Source organism: Austrofundulus limnaeus, unplaced genomic scaffold (genome assembly GCF_001266775.1).
Source record: "Austrofundulus limnaeus strain Quisiro unplaced genomic scaffold, Austrofundulus_limnaeus-1.0 Scaffold1, whole genome shotgun sequence".
In the NCBI taxonomy this organism is placed as follows: domain Eukaryota; kingdom Metazoa; phylum Chordata; class Actinopteri; order Cyprinodontiformes; family Rivulidae; genus Austrofundulus; species Austrofundulus limnaeus.
In genome coordinates this window covers 1,300,928-1,309,993 of record NW_013952403.1, presented here as the reverse complement: position 1 = coordinate 1,309,993, position 9,066 = coordinate 1,300,928, and the positions used below count along the sequence as shown (strand labels likewise).

Below are 9,066 nucleotides of genomic sequence, written 5' to 3'. Positions count from 1 at the left end.
CTCTCACACTATGACGTTTTAGACAACTTATGAAATGTTTTTTTTTACTAATGACTAATAAAAGTTAGATATTTCAAGGATTCAAGGAGAGATTATTGTCATTCACATCACATGTGGTGGAATAAAATTTGTATTCTCACGGTCCAGTTACACCCTTAAGCAATTGAAATACAGTAAAATGGATAAAAAAAATAAAAACATAAACATACAAATATACAAAATATAGGAGATATGGGGGATAAGGAAGTTTGGAGTAGCAGCAGATTATAGCAAATGTAATTGTCCTAGCAGCAGATTATTGCATATGTGATTGTCTTCGTAAAGTGTTAGTGCAGATTGGTGTTTAAAAGTCTTATGGTWCATTCRCACYGAACGCTTTTTGAGCTGCAGGAGCAGCCAGTTTACATGCAAAGTCTATGGTGGACGCGCCTGTAGGGGTCTTGCAGCACATCAGGTCTGTTTATCGTGGCGCGCAAGGAAGCGGAAGGTGCGGCAGAGCATTTTCCATGCATGTGGTGCGGCGAAAGCAGCCGACGCCCAAGTTCAAAAATCTGATCTTTCGCCACTCGACGCATCTTGACAACCAATCAGAGAGACAAATTTTTCCACTTGACAGTTTCCTTAATGTTTCCCACAAACAGACGGACAGGAGCTCTTTAGCTGAAATTGACCATCTGTAGTTGATGTTCTGGCTGGAGACATCAACACCGATGTGGGTCAGGAGCTCGTTAAACTGACCGTGGTGTTAAACTGGGCTCAGGACAAAAAATAGTTCATCAGTTCGCAGCTCCTGGAGTGGTGAAAGTAAACCGAACAAACGACCTCGAAATCATCAGGTGAATTAATTATCTGGTGTGCGCAACGTTCACTTGCTCTTTAGTAAATAAAGCAAAGCCATTTTCTTTATTTTATCTTTATTTCATCTGCTGAAGACAGACTGGAAAAAACCAAGATGCTCCTCCCTCTTCAGACACACGTCTAGTCTCTGTCCCGATCTGAACGTAGCGCGATCAGCTTGAGGCGTTGGGCGCTTTTTTGCTGCTCAAAACGTGTTAGGTGTGAATGTAGCATTACAGCTTCAGGGATGAAGCTGTTTCACAGCCTTGTGGTTCTGCACTTGATGCCCCGCAGCCTCCTGCCTGAGAGAAGTGGGGCAAAAAGTGTGTGCTGGTGGGGTCCTTCCTGATGCAGGTGGCCCTTTTCCTACATCTGGAGATGTATATATTTGTGATGCTGGGGATGCTGGCTCCAACAATCCTCTCTGCTGTCTTCACTACCCTCTGCAGAGCTTTCCTGTCTGCAGCAGAGCAGCTTCCATGTCTTGATGCTGGAGCACACRACACTCTCCACCACACATCTGTAGAAGGACGTGAGGACAGAGCTCCCGAGTCCAGCACGTCTCAGCCTCCTGGGGAAGTAGAGCTGCTGATGTGCCTTCCTGACCAGGGTGGAAGTGTTGGTGCTCCAGGTGAGGTTGCTACTCAGGTGCACTCCCAGGTACCTGTAGCTGTTCACCACTTCCACTGCAGATCCTCCAATGTGCACAGGGAGGTGGGCCTGCTGGCCCCTTCTGAAGTCCACAATCATCTCCTTCATCCTTTTAACATTGATGCAGAGGTTGTTCTCTTTGCACCAACCCTCCAGGTGTTCCACCTCCTGCCTGTAGTTGGACTCATTGTTTGTGATGCATCCAACCACTGCTGTGTCATCCACAATCTTCACAATATGACAGCCTGGATGGATGTCATATTGTATCAATCAGTTTGTTAGCATTACAGTGTGTACGCCTAAAAGAAGCTTCCAGTTGATTTTTTTTTTAAATTCCATCTTCAATGTAATGTAGATGTCTCTGAACTTTTCACAAGTTGGCATAAGTTGTTTAAAATGTCCTAGTGTGACAGGGCCTTAAGATTTAAATCTATTAAAACAGAAAATAAAATTATGATGACATCTATTGCCACATTTCTCAGCCTTATTCCTAAAAGCAGTAAAGAAACCATAATTATCCATATTTTACGAGTTGACATTATTTCCTGGAGTCTTAATAAAATATCTTGGACATGCTTTGGTCTCAGTATAATTTATACCAATATGCATGCTGACACAAAACACTCTTGAGTGATAGTAATGGCATGCCAGGTACTGTGGAAAAAAACGCTGTCCTTTTAATCATCCTTCAATTGGACTTGATTGTACTGATGCTCAAGATGTAGCAAATGGCAGGTTGATGGATCAATTGCTGTGGCAATTTTCATCCAAAGCTGTTCAAAGTGGCTATTACGAATCAATAGCTTTTAATGACTGATGGGGTGAAGCGGTGCTGTGTCATCCAGGTTGTAACAGAATCTGACATGTTTGATTCTAGATAGATAAGCAGTTTGCATTTTTACAGGAGAAAGTCACTCTCCTGTGAACTCAAATGTTGCAGTTAGTCTGGTTTATGCATGTGTCAGTACATGTGAGTCCCTGACATGCAGTCAGAAACAGACCAACTTAAATGTTTATCTTCACAAAAAAGCAGCACTTTTTATTTGAAGTGCTTCCTACAGAGATAAATTGTGCCTTCAATCTTGCTTTGCTTTGGATTTTCAGAGACTGAGGAAAAAAGGACAAAGTTTGGTTAGAATAATTTTGTGTGTGTTTCAGTGTGACTTTTCTCTCCACCCAAACTACTTAAGCTGGACCTTCAGGAGAATAAAAAAAGCAAAGCTCTCAGTGATAAACGGATCTTAAGAGAATTTCTATAAAGTCATATTGCTGTTCCTTCCTTACCTTGTGCTATCTAAGGGTGTATTCAGACCAGGAAAGTCCTTTGGTCCAATTGTTTGGTCCAGACCAAAAATGGACTTTTTTTTTCATTTGGTGCAGTTTGCATTCACATTGTGCTTTTTTGCACATGAACTATAACTTGTAATCAAAGCCACGAGTGTGACGATCGTTGCTCCCATTGAACAAAAAAAGGACGGGGGCGGGACTGAGCCACAGATCCAGAAAAAAACAAGGAAGTCCTGCATGCTGTGGTTCTGATGCGCACATTTTTGCTGATATTACAACTGCAATAGCATTTAAAATGTCAGAAGCAGCTAATTTAATGGTGGTTCCGTGATTATATTCTGATTTTGGAGTGGCGTCAGTAAATGTGTCCCGCAACCCAAAGGAGACGAGGTGCGCTGCGTGTTCTGACCCAAAACATGCCGGCAGTAGAGCTGCTAACAGGAGACGATGAAACAGGTATGATTTCAGTTTATTTAGCTCTGCAACGGTGGCCTGTGAAGTCCAAAAAGGTGCATGTTTAATGCAGATGGTTCGGTTAGAGTCCGTTCTGTATTCACACCAGAAGAGAACTAAAGTGAACCGAGACCACCTCAAAAAGGCAGGTCTCGGTCCGGTTGTTTGATCCGCACCAGAGTTCGCATGAGTGTATTCACACCTGCACAAAAGGTCCGGACCAACGCTGGAAACGAACTCTGGTTCGTTTAAAGCGGAGCAAATTATCAGGTCTGAATACGACCTAAGATTAGTACTGAATTTACGTAAATAGAAGAGGATTTCTTGTCTATGACAGGATTTCGTGTGTTAAGTTGTTATGTGTTGTCAATCAAGCCCTATATTTTTACTGTAGATATAGTCAGTGATTGTTAAAATAAAACAATGTACACTATTGTTTTTTGGAGGAATTGATTGGCATATCCTGATCATTACCTGGCACAAACACACTTTACAACATACATCTGGAAAGTGAACAAATAAGCTTATAATGCTCGTTAACTGCTGACACTGGTGCTGCTGGTGTGTTTTGCAGTCTGAGTGTGCAATGTACCTTTTTATTTGACAACATTTCTGCTTGCTACAGTACTCTCATAAACCTCTCCAGAAAAAAAAAGGCAAAACTGCCTCAAGCTGCGGGTGTAGTTCCTCTCACAGTTCTCTGCCATTCATGTTATAAGCCCTGCTTTTGATTTTCATCAACCTTTTTTTTCTCAGATGAACATAATGATGTAAGGCCTTAGAGAATGGAAAAAAAAATCTTATCTTTGAGGTTCCAACAGTTAAAGTAGGATTACATTGTAACTTTGTTTTACCAATCCYTTATGTGTAATATTTCAAGTTTTGGCAATGGCTTTCTTTTCTCAGCCTTGCGGTGAGAAAAGATTTATTATTCCTATTTATCCTATTTATTATTGTTTAATTTTTATTTTTTGCAAATGTCAGATATGTGTACTGTAGGTCCTTTTTTCACTTAAGTTTAAATAYAGATCAATGAAACATTAACATGCATTTTTATATGATGAAGTCAAATTCTTATTGCACATCTAAACCATTTTGTTTGTATTCTCATCAGCAGACACGTTGTTGGCATAAATTCATGTTCTCTGTCACAATTAGCTTAATTTGCAAAGCAGAAACAAAGAAGTCCTRTCTAAAAGCAATGATTTAAAGTGCCTAATCCAACAGCAGCTGACTTGGGACATAATGTCCTATGAGGTTTCTTCTAAAGAAATGTTTCTTTTTTTAAGGCAAGAGGGGGGTTGTTATGCACCACTAGAGAAGGTAACAACAGCATGCCATAAGAAATTGATACAACACAAAAGAAACTGCCTCCAAGAAATGTTCCCTCTGGCTCTTTATGTTGAGGAAATGGCCTTTTTCAGAACACCACTGGGCAAAACGTTTCAAGAATTATTTTACCTCGCTATTGTTGAAGCCAGCAAACCTGTCAAGCTGGGCCATATTTATTTTTTCCCCTTTTTTTGGTAGCCTAAATCACATGGCACATAGGGAAAATTAGAATGCAATTTTACAAAAAAAAAATTATGCTCTACATCATTTTTGTAAATCATACATTGCTAACAGCCACTCTTATCACTTGAGAAAAACAAATGCAGTATAATCAAACTGTAGTTATTGTATTTTATCTGTTGATGAAAGTGYAACACTAATAAGCAATTACAGTGCCAATCACGAGGGCCTCAATTATCATTGGTTGATTGCCAAGGAGAAAGACTTTTTTTTCGGTACACTTTGACAGATCATTAAAGTCTTAAAATATGCAAACGAACAAACAACAAGAAAACTACATTTTTCTTGGTAAAGTTTATTGGTGAGCTCTTTTTATTGATATTCATCAGCAATATTTTGAACTGTGAAGAGAGGTCCATTTGTTGCTGTCTGGCTTTTTTCTCATACTAGTTCATACTAGTCTCATACTCATTGTTGTAAAAATTCMGACATTTTATGCAAGAGACAACCTGTCAACACATACAGGAAATTCTCTCCAGTGAAAACAGCCCAGTTGAACTTGGAGTTCACGTATAAGAAAAAAAAACTTTTAATCTGGTTCTGATAAGTGGTTTGGTGAGTGATGTTTCAAGGTGGTTTTATATTTGTATTTCTCTACTACATATCTACTCAGAATGAATATTAACTGGGGTTAGATTTGCTCTTCCCACAGACTTCAACATCAAAACAATGTTGTCAAAAGAAAGATCTTGAAATAATTTTCCCAAAAAGAATGAGCCAGAAGCCCCTCATTTCTTTAAATAAAAGCTCATTATTTCTGTCTTCTTAGTCTTGATATTCTGTAATACTACAGATGTCACTATATCTGAACTTTTCTCCAGAGATAGCATTCATTGGGTTAATACTTAGATGACTGCAGCTCAGGGGAAAAGACTAGGTCCCCTGTGAACATTGRTGGAATATCTGAGTTTAGTATCCTTGTGACAATACTACTGTGGGAATGATAATACCAGAAAATTCTGAAAGGAAAGAAGAAAAGGCAGAGACTATTCTTTGAGCAATTAATTCATTATTTTCTGTCCATTCATTCTGTTTAGAACCTCCGGATATTGGACCATATCTCAGTATGTGCTGAATGAGAGACTCAGTGTAGGCCCGGCAGGCATGTACATCCAGAAAAAAACAAAACAAACAAAAAAAACAAACAAACAAAAAAACCTGTTACTTTATTTTGAACACATTTCATTTTTATTTTTAAAGTACTCAAAGTAAAGTTGCACGATGTGTTCAAAAAGATTATCACAGTAGTTATTTCTCTTGATACATTTGCTAATGTGTGTTTATGAAAGCGGATTAACTAAATCTTGCAGACTTAATTTTAAGTGTATTTACATCATTATCAAAAGCAACAGAGTGCTTTCATATTTTATGCCACATTCATGTCTTTCTTGCTGCTGTTTGCTGAAAAGACTGCTGTCAAGTTCATTGCAACTTCTTGTGGAAAAATAATCACAAAAATCAAGAACAGCTTTTTGCTTTTGCAAAAACACCAAGTAAAGAAAATGTTTGATTTTACCCATATCTTCATCATATTAAGCTGCTTTTCAGCTTTCATTGAACTATTTTAATACTGGATCCGATAGATGATGGTCGCAGTGTACGTCACACAGTATGTAGCACTGGAATCAAACTTTGCCGTGTCTATCTACATTTTTTCTTATAAGCTTTTTTGGCTACTCAGTTTTGATTTTTGTCCTGAGTTATTCTCTGAGCTAGTTCTGTTCCACTGTTGCTGTGGTGAACAACGCAGTGGTTTTTCTTAACAAAGTCCAAGCGATTAAAGTTTTAGAGCTTTTTCCTCTTTGGTAGATAAAAAGGTCATACAATTAGCAAAAAATATACGTACATACTGAAAAAGACTTGTCTTGATATTATCTCAAGATTGTTGGTGGGACATTTATTTTYCATCTTGGATTCTATGTTTAAATGTTAAAGGAAATATTGTTTTAAACTTAATTTCTTTCTTTTCTTGTCCAAAAAAATGTACATCTTAAATTTTGTTCTTTTCTACAGTAACAAATTTTGTGTGGTGTAACTATAGCTTTTTTTATGCTGTAAACATACAATAACAACTYAACAACTTGTTTTCTGTTCATGCTATGGTCAGAAAAATAATGAGTTTGAACTGTTGTACAGTATTAGGTTCTAGTTGGTACTCTAATTAAAATCCTGTCATAAATGACATCAGAGTGGTTTTCAAAAATGGATTTTAAAAAGTATCTACAATAAGGGTCAGACTTTTCACCTACRAGAAGAAAAGATCAGTTCCTAAAATCTCAATTTAGTAAAAATTAGGGATACACAATCATTTATTTTAAGTACCGATAACTTTCTCCTTCTAATGGCCGATAACCGATAACATGCCAGGAAATAAGACTAGTCAAAAATGGTTAAGATCATAACATAAATAAACAAGACCAAAACCAAATGACTCTGTAAATTATACTATTTGAAATAAACTCTTAACAAATTTTTCTTAAAGTATATCAAACAGAACAATTTCTCAAATGGCCATTTTTTWAAATAAGGCACATTATAAAAAAAAAAAACCTCGAACACTGATCTCAGATTTATGTAGACCTACAAAGAGAAAAAGTCATTCCACAAGTTCAAAACAGATAATGTACTAACACAAGTTAGATTCAAAGTACATTTGTTTTTATTATTATTAAAACATTTTTCTACCTGAAACAGTGCTTCTGAGAGTGTGAATGCATTATGACCGCATCATATTTACAGGAAAACACACACAGAGACAGCGGCTGTTCAGCATGGTAAACCGTGGCTAACAAGGAGATAAAAGCTTTGGTCTTTAGCGAGGGTGAGTGGCTGCTTGTCAAGCTTCATCATTTCCATTGTTAAATTGCTTGAGATTTCAATTAAATTCAAAAATACTTCATTGATCCCASMGGGAAATTAGGTGTTGTTGTAACTCATTTAACTAAGAACTTATTGTAGATGCTGATGGCTGTGGGCAGGAAAGATCTTCTGTAGCGGTCTGTATTACAGTGAATAGTGTCGAGTCATGTCGGACGGGAAGCGGCTTGACCAAAAAGGATGACAATAAACACACATTCTCATCGCCGAGCTGTCAAACATGTACATATATTATCGGTTCTGTTTGTTATGATGTCGGACCGATAAGTATGATGTCATAATTCCCTGATATCGGGCCGATAGTGATCGTGCACCCATAGTAAAAATTATTTTTCAGTGCAGAAATGATAAAATTTACAATCCGGAAACTGGTTGGTTTCTAATCCTAATGATGATTTTTTTTATTACTTCACTGGACTGATAAGGTACCAGTCAGTGACACTCAAGTTTTAAGACGTAAAGCCTATCAAGAACCCATCAAGTTATATGATAGCTGTAGGATCATTAAGTGAACGTCTAATTAACTTATTATAAGGCATTTTTTGTACTGGCTATCAAATCCTTTCTCTGGGCACCAATGAATCCATCTGACCTGATTTGATTGCACCGTCACATTAATGAGCTCTGCGATGTCCCACATACAGCTCCACCTCGCCTCCCAGCTGCTGCCAGGAGAAAGAGGGGTATTTAGGTTGTGTTTTCCTGTGTGGCTCCTCCCCCAGTTTACCCACCAGGACACCGATGGGTCTTGGAGAGGAGACGTTGGGCCTCATGCAAAGAACATGTTCGTATTCTTATCCTAAATTTCTCTTACTTTTGTTTGTACGAAGGGTTTGTACGATTATGTCACGTCAGATTCAACAAACTTCTATCTTCAGGAAAAGTGTGTAAATGAGCTGCGTAAATTCCATCTGTTAGTATCCAGCTGCTCGTGCATGCGAGAGGAGATTAGCATAATTACCATCCCAAAAACACCATATAAGGCTATGTTTCCTGCTTCAGACACAAGGAAGTGTCGATTCATGAAAATGACAGCGAAAGGTAAAAAGAAGAACTTTACGAGTTCAAGATTGAAGTCCATCTGTCAGAGATACAGAAAAGAAAATCTGTCATTTTTAGAGGTAAGCTGTGGAATAAAAAGAGCTGCCAAATGTATAAACAACTGTGCTAAATCATTTTCATTTATTCAGAAGACACACCGTCGCGCACCGTACCTCCCCACACCCCCCCGCGCGGTTGCAGGTGGTCTCAGATGCGGGTTTGAAATAAGCATTTTAAAATGTTTTCAAGATAAGTCTGGCACTTTGGAGAAAACCCAGGACTCGCTGGAGGGATYRYDTATCCCCTCTGGCCTGGGAACGTCTCGGAGTCTCCCAGGACGAGCTGGAA

The 9,066-nt window shown here is 38.3% G+C and overlaps 1 long non-coding RNA gene across 1 annotated transcript in view; it reads left to right on the top strand.

The window, feature by feature from the left end:
- Window positions 1-9,066, top strand: part of LOC106514557 (uncharacterized) — a 160,756-nt gene that overhangs the window by 9,647 nt on the left and 142,043 nt on the right. The window contains exon 3 of the long non-coding RNA XR_001309898.1: window positions 1,287-1,468. This is a non-coding gene — a long non-coding RNA (uncharacterized LOC106514557). The remainder of the gene's footprint in view (window positions 1-1,286; window positions 1,469-9,066) is intronic.